At 39.2% G+C, this 16,177-nt stretch overlaps 1 protein-coding gene and 1 pseudogene across 5 annotated transcripts in view; one reads left to right on the plus strand and one right to left on the minus strand.

The window, feature by feature from the left end:
• ZDHHC15 (zinc finger DHHC-type palmitoyltransferase 15) overlaps positions 1-16,177 on the minus strand; it is a 357,936-nt gene that overhangs the window by 311,241 nt on the left and 30,518 nt on the right. The gene's annotated exons all lie outside the window — the stretch shown is intronic.
• On the plus strand, positions 6,599-6,926 carry LOC125159661 (small nuclear ribonucleoprotein Sm D2-like; annotated as a pseudogene).

Here is a 16,177-nt window from a genome sequence, read left to right on the forward strand (position 1 = left end):
AGTTGGTTTTTTGAAAAAATAAACAAAATTGATAAACCTCTAGCCAGGCATCTCAAAAAGAAAAGGGAGATGACCCAAATAGATAAAATCATGAATGAAAATGGAATTATTACAACCAATCCCTCAGAGATAAAAGCAATTATCAAGGAATACTATGAAAAATTATATGCCAGGGGCGCCTGGGTGGCGCAGTCGGTTAAGCATCCGACTTCAGCCAGGTCACGATCTCGTGGTCTGTGAGTTTGAGCCCTGCGTCAGGCTCTGGGCTGATGGCTCAGAGCCTGGAGCCTGTTTCCGATTCTGTGTCTCCCTCTCTCTCTGCCCCTCCCCCGTTCATGCTCTCTCTCTGTCCAAAAAATAAATAAACGTTGAAAAAAAAATTAAAAAAAAGTATATGCCAACAAACTGGACAACCTGGAAGAAATGGACAAATTCCTAAACACCCACACGCTTCCAAAACTAAATCAGGAGGAAATAGAAAGCTTGAACAGACCCATAACCAGCGAAGAAATTGAATCAGTCATCAAAAATCTCCCAACAAACAAGAGTCCAGGACCAGATGGCTTCCCAGGGGAGTTCTACCAGACGTTTAAAGCAGAGATAATACCTATCCTTCTCAAGCTATTCCAAGAAATAGAAAGGGAAGGAAAACTTCCAGACTCATTCTATGAAGCCAGTATTCCTTTGATTCCTAAACCAGACAGAGACTCAGTAAAAAAAGAGAACTACAGGCCAATATCCCTGATGAATATGGATGCAGAAATGCTCAATAAGATACTAGCAAATCAAATTCAACAGCATATAAAAAGAATTATTCACCATGCTCAAGTGGTATTCATTCCTGGGATGCAGGGCTGGTTCAACATTCGCAAATCAATCAACGTGATACATTACATTAATAACAGAAAAGAAAAGAACCATATGATCCTGTCAATCGATGCAGAAAAGGCCTTTGACAAAATCCAGCAAACTTTCTTAATAAAAACCCTCGAGAAAGTCAGTATAGAAGGAACATACTTAACGATCATAAAAGCCATTTATGAAAAGCCCACAGCTAACATCATCCTCAATGAGGAAAAACTAAGAGCTTTCCCCCTGAGATCAGGAACACGACAGGGATGTCCACTCTCACCGCTGTTGTTTAACATAGTGTTGGAAGTGCTAGCATCAGCAATCACACAACAAAAGGAAACCAAACGCATCAAAATTGGCAAAGATGAAGTCAAGCTTTCACTTTTTGCAGATGACATGATATTATACATGGAAAATCCGATAGACTCCATCAAAAGTCTGCTAGAACTGATACATGAATTCAGCAAAGTTGCAGGATACAAAATCAATGCACAGAAATCAGTTGCATTCTTATACACTAACAATGAAGCAACAGAAGGACAAATAAAGAAACTGATCCCATTCACAACTGCACCAAGAAGCATGAAATACCTAGGAATAAATCTAACCAAAGATGTAAAAGGTCTGTATGCTGAAAACTATAAAAAGCTTATGAAGGAAATTGAAGAAGATATAAAGAAATGGAAAAACATTCCATGCTCATGGATTGGAAGAATAAATATTGTCAAATGTCAATACTACCCAAAGCTATCTACACATTCAATGCAATCCCAATCAAAATTGCACCAGCATTCTTCTTGAAGCTAGAAAAAGCAATCCTAAAATTCACATGGAACCACAAAAGGCCCCGAATAACCAAAGTAATTTTGAAGAAGACCAAAGCACGAGGCATCACAATCCTAGACTTTAGCCTTTACTACAAAGCTGTCATCATCCAGACAGCATGGTATTGGCAGAAAAACAGACACATGGACCAATGGAATAGAATAGAAACCCCAGAACTAGACCCACAAACGTATGGCCAACTAATCGTTGACAAAGCAGGAAAGAACATCCAATGGAAAAAGACAGTCTCTTTACCAAATGGTGCTGGGAGAACTGGACAGCAACATGCAGAGGATTGAAACTAGACAACTTTCTCACACCATTGAGAAAAAACAAACTCAAAATGGATAAAGGACCTGGATGTGAGACAGGAAACCATCAAAACCCTAGAGGAGAAAGCAGGAAAAGACCTCTCAGCCGCAGCATTTTCTTACTTGACACATCCCCAAAGGCAAGGGAATTAAAAGCAAAAATGAACTACTGGGACCTTATGAAGATAAAAATCTTCTGCACAGCAAAGGAAACAATCAACAAAACTAAAAGACAACCAACGGAATGGCAAAAGATATTTGCAAATGCCATATCGGACAAAGGGGTAGTATCCAAAATCTATAAAGAGCTCACCAAACTCCACACCTGAAAAACAAATAATCCTGTGTGGAAATGGACAGAAAACATGAATAGACACTTCTCTAAAGAAGACATCCGGATGGACAACAGGCACATGAAAAGATGCTCAACGTCGCTCCTCATCAGAGAAATACAAATCAAAACCACACTCAGATATCACCTCACGCCAGTCAGAGTAGCCAAAATGAACAAATCAGGAGACTATAGATGCTGGAGAGGATGTGGAGAAACTGGGACCCTCTTGCACTGTTGGTGGGAGTGCAAATTGGTGCAGCCACTCTGGAAAACAGTGTGGAGGTTCCTCAAAAAATTAAAATAGACCTACCCTATGACCCAGCAATAGCACTGCTAGGAATTTACCCAAGGGATACAGGAGTACTGATGCATAGGGGCACTTGTACCCCAAGGTTTATAGCAGCACTCTCAACAATAGCCAAATTATGGAAAGAGCCTAAATGTCCATCAAGTGATGAATGGATAAAGAAATTGTGGTTTATACACACAATGGAGTACTACGTGGCAATGAGAAAGAACGAAATATGGCCCTTTGTAGAAACGTGGATGGAACTGAAGAGTGTTATGCTAAGTGAAATAAGCCATACAGAGAAAGACAGATACCATATGTTTTCACTCTTATGTGGATCCTGAGAAACTTAACAGAAACCCATGGGGGAGGGGAAGGAAAAAAGAAGAGGTTAGAGTGGGAGAGAGCCAAAGCATAAGAGACTCTTAAAAACTGAGAAAAAACTGAGTGTTGATGGGGGGTGGGAGGGAGGGGATGGTGGGTGATGGGTATTGAGGAGGGCACCTTTTGCGATGAGCAGTGGGTGTTGTATGGAAACCAATTTGACAACAAATTTCATATATTGGAAAAAATATTTTAAAAAATTAAAAAAAAATTATTTATAGCTTAATTAAATGGTAAGTAAATAAATTACTCTGTATACTTCACTGACTTGTGTGTAAAATCAACTTTTATAAACTCTCCATCTGAACTTGCAAAAAAAAATCATTAGTATTGAATTTTTGGTTTATACTTCTTTTATTTAGTATAGGATTTAAAGGATAAATCCATAAGATAATAATGAGAAATCTATGTTAAGAGTCATATACTTTATGTAGATGTAATTTGGGAAAGTTACCAACATAAAGAGGGGAATGGAGTTGAAAAGGAGTAGACTTTTATACAGTATTATACATAGTTGGCATTGATTAAAATTAATTATTTGAACTTAATTACTATAAAGTTAACATGTCAATTGTAATATTGAGGGTAAGCAGTATTAAAAAATTTAAAAAATACAGAAAATGAAATTACAGGAAATTAAAATGGGTACAGCAGGAAAAAATCAATTAAAAATAAGAATAAAAAATAAACAAAAATAAGAATGAAGTAAAACAATAAGCCATCACTACACATATATTAGAATGAGAAAAGTAAAATACTGACAATACCAAATGCAAAGAAGGATGTGGAAAAACAGGAAATCTCATTCATTGCTGGTGGGAATGCAAAATGGTACAGCCAATTTGGAAGAATTTTTCAGAGATATCAATGTAAATAACAACCAAAAAAGAGCTAGGTTAGCTATACTAATATCAGAAAAATAGATTTTAAATTAAAAATGGGTACAAAAGCTGGAGGACAGAGGAAGATTTCAGTGGAGTAGGAGGACCTTAGGCTTGTCTCATCTCATGAACAAAACGAGGTAACTATAAAATAATCCTAAATACCCCAGAAATTGACCTTAAGACTGAAAGAACTACACAACTAAAGGGATAGAAGAGGCCATGTTGAAGAACATAGGGAGTATGAATAAGTGATGTAGAGGAGAAATGGACTCCAGATGCTGCAGCGGGGAGGGAACTCTGGCTTCACAGAAGAGAGAGACAGCAAGAGAGAGAGAAAGTGAGGAGAACCTAGCGGAATGCACAAGGAGAAGATTTCCATAAAAGCCATTGCCTTGGAAAAAGAGGGGCTGAATTTTGTGAGTTCTTGTAACCTGAAGGGATTAAAGTCTGGAGTTTTATTTATTTTTTTTAATTTAAAAATGTTTATTTATTTATTTTGAGCGAGAGAGATAGAGTGCAAGCAGGGACAGAAAGAGAGGGACACACAGAATCTGAAGCAGGGTCCGGGCTCTGAGCTGTCAGCATAGATCCCAAAGTGGGGACTCATGAACCAGGAGATCATGACCTGAGCCAAAGTCAGACACTTAACCAACTGACCAAGCCAGGTGCCCCAAAGCCTGGTGTTTTATAGGTCAGCAGGCTTAGCTGTAATAGAATGAAGAGGATACCGTGCCACTCTTGGAGAAAAGGCAGATAGCGTGGAAACAGAGATGTCAAGAATGACTGGGACACACAGGGGAAGGTTATTCGCTCTTCTTTGAGGGCATCCTTGAGAGGTAGCATTCATGGATACATCTCTCTGGGGATAAAAGAGTTGACCAGCACCATTTCCCTACCCCATTCTTCAGCAAAACACAGAGACACCAATGGGAAGCAGCACAGCACCAACACTGGCTGCCTAACTTGCTTACATCAAAGCCTCTGCTCCCTGCACTCTGCCTGGACTGCCCATCTTAGTAAAGCTTCCGTCAGTCCCAGTGTGACAGGTGCCTCCCCCATAAGACAGCACAAAACCCAAATCACACCACAAAACCCAAATCTCCCAACCATAGAGGTATGCAGGACCACAGTCCTCACAGAAGTGGTGTCAGGTCTCATTTCAGAAGCATATCAGAGCGCATCTCATTAAAATTTCTCATATTCAGGTGAGGGACCAAACACTGCACACAGAAAGCAAGGAAAACCTCTTCAGACCACTGTCCTGAAGGATAGAGCAGAGAAAGCATAACAGCAGAGTGCAAACAGCACACACCACAGATACTCCCTGAAGCACGAGGCCCTGGAAACTATATTACCTCTTCTTCATAGAGCCATTACTTTCAGGGGCAGGAGATATAACTAGTTTTTGTAACACAGAGAAGAAGGCAGGGATTTAGACAAAATGCCAACACAAAGGAATTTATCCCAAATGAAAGAACAAGATAAGGTCATGGCCAGAGATGTAAGTGAAACAGATATAAGTAACATGCCTGATGGAGAATTTAAAGCAACAATCATAAGGATACTTACAGGGCTTCAGACAACAATAGAAGACATCAGTGAGACCCTTACCGTGGAGATAAGAGTTAAAAAAGAATCAATCAGAAATGAAGAATGTAATAAACAAGATTGGAAACAAGCTCGATGTAATGAACAGCAGCCTGGAAGAAGCAGAAGAACAAGTTATTGACAAGAAGACCAAGTAATGGAAAATAATGAAGCTGAACAAAAGAGAAAAATAGTTATGCGACATGAGAATAGATTTAGGAAACTCAGTGACTCCATCAAATGTAATAAAATTCTTATTATAGGAGTCCCAGAATAAGAAAGAGAAAAGTGGGCAGAAAATTTATTTGGGGAAATAATAGTTGAAAACTTTCCTAATCATGGGAAGGAAACATATCCAGATCAAGGAGGCACAGAGAATTCCCATTAAAATCAACAAAAGTAGGCCAACATCGAGACATATTGTAATTAAATTTGCAAAATACAGTGATAAAGAAAACATCTTAAAAGTAGCAATAAAAAGTGTCCTCAACTTCAAAAAGAAGACCCATAAAGATACCTGGAGATTTTTCAACAAAACCTTGCAAGCCAAAAGGGAGTGGCACGATATATTCAAACTGCCAAATGGGAAAAATCTGCAGCCAAGCATACTCTTTCCAGCAAGACTACCAACCAGAATAGAAAGAGATGATAGAGTTTCCCAGACAAACAAAAACTAAAGGACCTCATGACCACTAAACCATCCCTGCAAGAGATATTAAAGGGGACTATTTGAGGGCAAAGGAGAGACCAAAAGTGACACAGACATGTAAGGATCAGAGAAAATCTCCAGAAACAATGACAAAACAAGTAATGAAATAGTAATAAATACATATCAATAATTGCTTTGAATGCTCTAATCAAAAGACATGCTGTCAGAGTGGATAAAAAACAAGACCTATCTATATGTTGCTTACAAGACACTAATTTTAGACTTAAAATCACCTGCAGATTGAAAATGAGGGGATGGAGAAACATTTATCATGCAAATGGACATCAAAAGAAAGCTGAAGTAGCAATACTTATATCAGAAAAACTAGATTTTAAACCAAGACTGAAACAAGAGATAATGAAGGTGAGGGCAGAACCAACACGGAGGAGAAGGCACTGATTTGGGAGTGCAGCCTCTTCCAACATGAGCCTCCTCAAAAAACTCAAGAGTCACATGACCCTGGAGGAACTTCAGAAGTGGGAGGAGGAAGAATTTAACATTCAGTGCACATGCAGTAAATTAACACCCAAGGACTCATCAATTGGTACAACAACAAGAAGCTCCTGGGCCATGTGAAGCCCAATGACAGGCACTGCAACATGGAATGTGAAGGAAATGTAGAATGAGGTCCCCAAGAGAGGCAAGGGCAAGAAATCCAATCCAGTCAACAAAGACCACTACATCTCCAAGATGTCCCCGCTTGGGGACTCAGTCTTCATGGTCCTGGGGAACAATCATCACAGGCAAGTAGAAGCCTCCTCCCCGCCTACATAAAATAAACAGTGCAACAATGGCTTTGAATGACACACTGGACCAGATGGACTTAAAAGAAATATTAACATTCCATTTTAAAACAGCAGAATACACATTTTTTAAAGGTTACATGGGATATTCTCCAACGTAGATTACATGAGGTCACAAATAAGACCTCAACAAATACAAAGATTGAAATTATATAAAACACCTTTTTTTTAATATGACATTTATTCTCAAATTGGTTTCCATACAACACCTAGTGTTCATCCCAACAAGTGCCATCCTCAATACCCCTCACCCACACTCCCCTCCCTCCCACCCTCCATCAACCCTCAGTCTGTTCTCAGTTTTTAAGAGACTCATGTTTTGGTTCCCTCCCTCTCTAACCTTTTTTTTTTCCTTCCCCTCCCCCATGGTCTTCTGTTAAGTTTCCCAGGATCCACATACGAGTGAAAACATATGGTATCTGTCTTTCTCTGTATGGCTTATTTCACTTAGCATAACACTCTCCAGTCCCTTCCACGTTGCTACAAAGGGCCATGTTTCATTCTTTCTCATTTCCATGTACTATTCCATTGTGTCCATAAACCACAATTTCTTTTTTTTAATTTTATTTAATATATGAAATTTATTGTCAAATTGGTTTCCATACAACACCCAGTGCTCATCCCAAAAGATGCCCTCTTCAATGCCCATCACCTACCCTTCCCTCCCTCCCACCCCTTCATCAACCTCAGTTTGTTCTCAGTTGTTAACAGTCTCTTATGCTTTGGCTCTATCCCACTCTAACCTCTTTTTTTTTTTTCCTTCCCCTCCCCCATGGGTTTCTGTTAAGTTTCTCAGGATCCACATAAGAGTGAAAACATATGGTATCTGTCTTTCTCTGTATGGCTTATTTCACTTAGCATCACACTCTCCAGTTCCATCCACGTTGCTACAAAGGGCCATATTTCATTTTTTCTCATTGCCACGTAGTACTCCATTGTGTATATAAACCACAAGTTCTTTATCCATTCATCACTTGATGGACATTTAGGCTTCTTCTATAATTTGGCTATTGTTGAAAGTGCAGCTATAAACATTGGGGCACAAGTGCCCCTATGCATCACCACTCCTGTATACCTTGGGTAAATTCCTAGTAGTGCTATTGCTGAGTCATGGGGTAGATCTATTTTTAATTCTTTGAGGAACCTCCACACTGTTTTCCAGAGTGGCTGCACTAGTTTGCATTCCCACCAACAGTGCAAGAGGGTTCCAGTTTCTCTACATCCTCTCCAGCATCTATAGTCTCCTGATTTGTTCATTTGAGTCACTCTGACTGGCGTGAGGTGGTATCTGAGTGTGGTTTTGATTTGTATTTCCCTCATGAGAAGTGACGTTGAGCATCTTTTCATGTGTTTGTTGGCCATCTGGATGTCTTCTTTAGAAAAGTATCTATTCATGTTTTCTGTCCATTTCCACACAGGATTATTTGTTTTTCAGGTGTGGAGTTTGGTGAGCTCTTTATAGATTTTGGATACTAGCCTTTTGTCTGATATGTCATTTGCAAATATCTTTTCCCATTCCGTTGGTTGCCTTTAGTTTTGTTGATTGTTTCCTTTGCTGTGCAGAAGTTTTTATCTTCATGAGGTCCCAATAGTTCATTTTAATTCCCTTCCCTTTGGAGATGTGCCAAGTAAGAAATTGCTGTGGCTGAGGTCGGAGAGGTTTTTTTCCTGCTTTCTCCTCTAGGGTTTTGATGGTTTCCTGTCTCCCCTTCAGGTCCTTTATCCATTTTGAGTTTATTTTTGTGAATGGTGTCAGAAAGTGGTCTGGTTTCATCCTTCAGGATGTTGCTGTCCAGTTCTCCCAGCACCATTTGTTAAAGAGACTGTCTTTTTTCCATTGGATATTCTTTCCGGCTTTGTCAGAGATTAGTTGGGCATACTTTTGTGGGTCTAATGCTGGATTTCTATTCTATTACAATGGTCTATGTGTCTGTTCTTGTGCCAGTACCATGCTGTCTTGATGATGACAGCTTTATAGTAGAGGCTAAAGTCTGGGATTATGATGCCTCCCACTTTAGTCTTCTTCAATATTACTTTGCCTATTTGGGGTCTTTTGTGGGTCCATACAAATTTTAGGATTGCTTGTTCTAGCTTCGAGAAGAATGCTGGTGCAATTTTGATTGGGATTGCATTGAATGTGTAGATAGCTTTGGGTAGTATTGACATTTTAACAATATGTATTTTTCCAATCCATGGGCACGCAATGTTTTTCCATTTCTTTATATCTTCCTCAATTTCCTTCATAAGTTTTCTATAGTTTTCAGCATACAGATTTTTTAAATCTTGGCTTAGGTTTATTCCTAGGTATTTTATGCTTCTTGGTGCAATTGTGAATGGGATCAGTTTCTTTATTTGTCTTTCTGTTGCTTCATTATTAGTGTATAAGAATGCAACTGATTTCTGTACATTGATTTTGTATTCTGCGACTTTGCTGAATTCATGTATCAGTTCTATCAGACTTTTGGTGGAGTCTATTGGGTTTTCCATGTAGAATATCATGTCATCTGCAAAAAATGAATGCTTGACTTCATCTTTGCTAATTTTGATGCCTTTGATTTCCTTTTGTTGTCTGATTGCTGATGCTAGCACTTCCAACACTATGTTAAACAGCAGTGAGAGTGGACATCGCTGTCGTGTTCCTGATCTCAGGGAGAAAACTCTCAGTTTTTTCCCATTGAGGATGATGTTAGCTGTGGGCTTTTCAAAAATGGCTTTTATGATGTTTAAGTATGATCCTTCTATCCCGACTTTCTTGAGGGTTTTTATTAAGAAAGGATGCTGAATTTTGTCAAATGCTTTTTCTGCCTCCATTGGCAGGATCTTATGGTTCTTATCTTTCCTTTTATTAATGTGATGTATCACATTGATTGACTTGCGAATGTTGAACCAGCCGTGCAGCCCAGGAATGAACCCCACTTGATCATGGTGAATAATTCTTTTTATATGCTGTTGAATTCGATTTGCTACTTTCTTGTTGGGAATTTCTGCATCCATATTCATCAGGGATATTGGCCTGTAGTTCTTTTTTTTTTTTTTTTTTTTCTGGGTCTCTGTCTGGTTTGGGAATCAAAGGAATGCTGCCTTCATACAATGACTCTGGAAGATTTCCTTCCCTTTCTATTTGTTGGAACAGATGGAGAAGGATATGTATTATCTCTGCTTTAAATATCTGGTAGATTTCCCCAGGGAAGCCATCTGGTCCTGGACTCATTTGTTTTGAGATATTTGATAACTGATTCAATTTTCTCTGGTTATGGGTGTGTTCAAGTTTTCTATTTCTTCCTGTTTGAGTTTTGGAAGTGTGTGGGTGCTTAGGAATTTGTCCATTTCTTCTAGTTTGCCCATTTTGTTGGCACATAATTTTTCATAGTATTCCCGGATAATTGCTTGTATTTCTGAGGGATTGGTTGTAATAGTTACATTTTTCCTTCATGATTTTATCTATTTGGGTCATCTCCCTTTTCTTTTTGAGAAGCCTGGCTAGAGGTTTATCAATTTTGCTTATTTTTCCAGAAAACCAATTCATGGTGCCATTGATCTGCTCTACAGTTTTTTTAGATTCTATACTGTTTATTTCTGCTCTGATCCTTATTATTTCTCTTCTTTGACTGAGTTTGGGGTGTCTTTGGTGTTCTTCTATTTCCTTTAGGTGTGCTGTTAGATTTTGTATTTGGAATTTTTGTTTCTTGAGGTAGGCCTGGATTTCGATGTATTTTCCTCTCAGAACTGCCTTTGCTGCATCCCAAAGCGTTTGGGATGTTGTATTTTCATCTTAATTCTTTCCATAGATTTTTTAATTTCTTCTCTAATTATCTGGTTGACACATTCATTCTTTCATAGGGTATTCTTTAACCTCCATGCTTTGGAGGTTTTCCACACTTTTTCCTGTGGTTGATTTCAAGTTTCATAGCATTGTGGTCTGAAAGTGTGCATGGTATGATCTCAATTCTTGTATACTTATGAAGGGCTGTTTTGTGACCCAGGATGTGATCTATCTTGGAGAATGTTCCATGTGCACTACAGAAGAAGGTATATTCTGTGGCTTTGGGATGCAGAGTTCTAAGTATATCGGTCAAGTCCATGTGATCCAATGTATGATTCAGGGTCCTTGTTTCTTTATTGATCCTGTGTCTAGACCATCTATCCATTGTTGTAAGTGGAGTATTAAAGTCCCTTGCAATTTCCACAGTCTTATCAATAAGTTTGCTTGTGTTTGTGATTGTTTTATATATTTGGGGGCTCCCGTATTTGGCACATAGACATTTATAATTGTTAGCTATTCCTAATGGATAGACCTTGTAAATATTATATAATGCGCTTCTTCATCTCATTACAGCCTTTAAATCTAGTTTGTCTGATATAAGTAAGGCTACTCTAGCTTTCTTTTGACTTCCAGTAGCATGATAGATAGTCTCCATCCCCTCACTTTCAATCTGAAGGTGTCCTCAGGTCTAAAATGAGTCTCTTGTAGACAGCAAATAGATGGGCCTTGTTTTGTTTTTTTTCCATTCTGATACCCTATGTGTTTCAGTTGGAGTATTTAGTCGATTTACATTCAGTGTTAGTATTGAAAGATATGGGTTTTAGAGTCCTTGTGATGTCTGTAGGTTTCATGCCTGTAGTGATGTCTCTGGTACTTTGTGGTCCTTGCAACGTTTCACTTACAGAGTCCCCCTTAGGATCTCTTGTAGGTCTAGTTTAGTGGTGATGAATTCATTCAGTTTTTGTTTGTTTGGGAAGACCTTTATCTCTCCTTCTATTATGAATGACAGACTTGCTAGATAAAGGATTCTCAGCGGCATATTTTTTTCTGTTCATCAGATTGAAGATTTCCTGTCATTCCTTTCTGGCCTGCCAAGTTTCAGTAGATAGGTCTGCCACTAGTTTTATGGGTCTCCCTTTAAAAGTTAGAGCATGTTTATCCCAAGCTTCTTTCACAACTTTCTCTTTATCCTTGTATTTTGCCAGTTTCAATATGATATGTCGTGTAGATGATCAATCAAGTTACTTCTGAAGGGAGTTCTCTGTGCCTCTTGGATTTCAATGCCTTTTTCCTTCCCCAGATCAGGGAAGTTCTCAACTATGATTTGTTCAAGTACACCTCCAGCGCCTTTCTCTCTCTTCCTCTTCCTGAATTCCTAGTATACGGATATTATTCCATTTGATTGCATCTCTTAGTTCTCTAATTCTCCCCTAATTCTCCTGGATTTTTCTCTCTCTTTTTCTCAGCTTCCTCTTTTTCCATAATTTCATCTTCTAATTCACCTATTCTCTCCTCTGCCTCTTCAATCCAAGCTGTGGTTGCCTCCATTTTATTTTGCACCTTATTTATAGCATTTTTTTTAGTTCCTCATGACTATTTCTTAGTCCCTTGATCTCTGTAGCAATAGATTCTCTGCTGTCCTCTGTACTTTTTTCAAGTCCAGCGATTAATTTTATGACTATTATTCTAAATTCTTGTTCCAGTATATTGCTTAAATCGTTTTTGATTAATTCGTTAACTGTTACTACTTCCTGGAGTTTCTTTTGAGGAGGGTTCTTCCATTTCGTCATTTTGGGTAGTCCCTGGAGTGGCGCCAAACTGCAGGGCACTTCCCCTGTGCTGTCTGGAGTAACGTGTTGGTGGGCGGGGCTGCAGTCATACTCTATGTCTGTCCCCAGCCCACCACTGGGGCCACAGTCAGACTGGTGTGTATCTTATCTTCCCCTCTTCCAGGGGCAGAATTCACTGTGGAGTGGTGTGGCCCGTCTGGGCTACTTGCACACTGCCAGGCTTGTGGTGCTGCTTTGATGGGATGTGGTGTATTAGCCATGGTGGATCTGCAAAGTGCACAGGGGCAGGAGGGGCGGGCTTAGCTTGCTTTGCCATCAGTGGTCCCCTGTGGGAGGGGCCCTGCAGCACCAAGAGGGAGGCATACCCGTCAGAGGGATGGATCCACAGAAGCACAGCATTGGGTGTTTGTGCGGTGCAAGCAAGTTTGGTGATAGGAACTGGTTCCCTTTGGGATTACGGCTGGGGGATGGGAGAGGGAGATGGCACTTGCCAATGCCTTTTTTCCCCGCCGACCTGAGGTCTGTCTTCCAGGGCTCAACAACTTTCCCTCCTGGTGTCCTCTCACCCTCTCACTCTCCAAGCAGAGCTGTTGACTTATAACATTCCATATGTTAAGTCCCGCTGGCTGTCAGAACTCACAGAATCTGGCCCCTCTGTTTTTGCAAGCCAGACTTCAGGGGTTCTCCCTTGCTGGCAGGATGCCCCTCCACCGTCCTGACTCCCTCCCACCAGTCCATGTAGCTCACAGAGCCTCTCCACCCATTCTACCTTCTTCCGTGGGCCTTTTGTCTATTCTTGGATCCAGAGAGTCCGTTCTGCTAGTTTCTCATGGTTTTCTGGGTTATTTAGGCAGGTGTGGGTGGAATCTAAGTGATCAGCAGGACAAGGTGAGCCCAGCGTCCTCCTATGCTGCCATCTTCCTCACCCCTCTATTATGCACCTTTCCTGACCACAATGCTATGAAACTAGAAGTCAACCATGCAATATATATGGAAATACCACAAATACATGGAGATAAAACAACAGGCTACTAATTTTTTTTAATATTTATTTATTTTTGAGACAGAGAGAGAGAGAGCATGAACAGGGGAGGGTCAGAGAAAGAGGGAGACACAGAATCTGAAACAGGCTCCAGGCTCTGAGCTGTCAGCACAGAGCCCGACGCGGGGCTTGAACCCATGGACCACGAGATCATGACCTGAGCCAAATTCCAACGCTTAACCGACTGAGCCACCCAGGCGCCCCAAACAACAGGCTACTAAACAATGAATGGGTCAACCAGAAAATCAAAGACAAATTTAAAAATTCATGAAAACAAATGAAAATGAAAACAGAATGACCAAAACCTCTGGCAAAGATAAAAGTGGTCCTAAGAGGGTAGTAGCTAGCAATACAGGCCTACCTCAAGAAGCAAGAAAAATCTCAAATCAACAACCTAACCATGCTCATAAAGGAGAACAACAAATGAAGCCCAAATCCAGGAGAAGAAGGGAAATAATAAAGATTAGAGCAGAAATAAGTGATATGAAATCTAAAAAAACAAATAGCAAACCAATGAAACTAGAAGCTGGTTCTTTGAAAAACAATTATAAAACTCTTAACCATCTAGTCAGACTTATCAAAAAGAAGAAAAGACCCAAATAAATAAAATCACAATAAGAGAGGAGAAAGAAACAACACCACAGTAATGCAAATAATTATAAGAGAATATTATGAAAAACCATATGCCAACAAATTAGGACAACTCGGAAGAAATAGATATACTCCTAGAAACATATAAACTACCAAACTGGAACAGGAAGAAATAGAAAACTTGAACAGACTGATAACCAAGAAATAAATTGAATCAGTAATCAGAAAACTCCTTACAAAAACAAATGCTAAGACTAGATGGCTTCACGGGCAAAGAAGAGTTAGTACCTATATTTCTCAAACTATTTCAAAAATAGAAAGTAAGTAATACTTCCAAATACATCCCATGAGGTCAGCATTACCCTGATACCAAAACCAGATAAAGATTCCTACAGAAAAGTGAACTTTATACCAATATCCAACATGAACATGGATGCAAAACTTCTCAACAAAACACTAGCAAATAGGGGTGCCTGAGTGGCTTAGTCAGTTGAATGTATAACTCTTGATTTTGGCACAGGTCATGATCCCAGGTTCATGGGACTGAGCCCCATGTAGGGTTCCACACTGAGTGTGGAGCCTGCTTAAGATTTTCTCTCTCTGTCTCTCTCTCTCTGTGTCTGTTTCTCTCTCTCTCTCTCTCTCTGCCTTTCTGTCCCTCTCCCCTCTTGTGCTCTCTCTCTCTCTCTCTCTCTCTCAAGAAACAAAACAAAACAAACTAGTAAATAGAATCCAACAGTAAATTAAATTGAGATTTATTCCTGGGCTACAAGTGTAGTTCAATATTAGCAAATCAATCAACGGATATAAAATCAATATACAAAAATCTTGCATTACTATACATCAATAATGAAGCAGCAGAAAGGGAAATTCTGGAATCAATCCCATTTACAATTTCACCAAAACCAATAAGATACCTAAGAATAACCATAACCAAAGAAGTGAAAGAGCTATACTCGGAGAACTGTAAAACACTGATGAAAGAAATTGAAGAAGACACAAAGAAATGGAAAAACATTCCATTCTCATAGATTGGAAGAAAAAATATTAAAATGTCCATATAACCGAAAGCAATATACATATTCAATGCAATCCCTATCAAAAAAAACCATCAGCATTTTTCACAGGACTAGAACAAGCAAACCTAAAATTTGTATGGAACCAGAAAAGACACTGAATAGCCAAAGTAACCTTGAAAAAGGAAAGCAACGTGGGAGGATCACAATTCTGGACATTAAGTTATATTACAAACGTGTAGTGATCAATACCGTATGGTACTGGCACAAAAACAGACACGTAGAATAAAAAACTCAGAAATGAACCCACATCTAGATGGTCGGCTAGCCTTTGACCAAACAGCAATGGACATCAAATGGGTAAAAGTGTCTTCAACAAAGGGAGGGTGTGTAAAAACTGGACAGCAACATGCAAAATAATTCAACTGGACTACTTTCTCATACTGTATACCAAAATAAATTCAAAATATATCAAAGATCTAAATGTAAGACCTGAAACCATAAAAATGCTAGCAGAAAACACAGGTAATAATCTCTTTGACATTGGAAATAGCAACTTCTTTCTAGATATGTTTCACAAGGTAAGGGAAACAAAAGCACAAACTATTGGGGCTTCATCAAGATAAAAAAGTTTCTGCACGGAGAAGAAAACAATCAATAAAACTAAAAGGCTAGAATGGGAGAAGACATTTACAAATGACATATCTTGTAAAGGGTTAGTATCCAAAATCTATAAAGAACTCATAAAAGTAAACAAAAAATGAATAATCCAATTAGAAAATGGGAAGAAAACATGAATAGACACTTTCCAAAGAAGACATCCAGATGGTCAATAGACACATAAAAAGATGTTCAACATCACTGATCATCAGGAAAATGCAAGTCAAAACCACAATGAGAGGGGCACCTGGGTGTCTCCATCAGTTAAATGTCCGAATCTGTCTCAGGTCATGATCTCATGGTTCGTGGGTTTGAGCCTCGCATCAGGCTCTGTTCT

This window comes from Prionailurus viverrinus, unplaced genomic scaffold, assembly GCF_022837055.1.
Source record: "Prionailurus viverrinus isolate Anna unplaced genomic scaffold, UM_Priviv_1.0 scaffold_55, whole genome shotgun sequence".
NCBI lineage: Eukaryota > Metazoa > Chordata > Mammalia > Carnivora > Felidae > Prionailurus > Prionailurus viverrinus.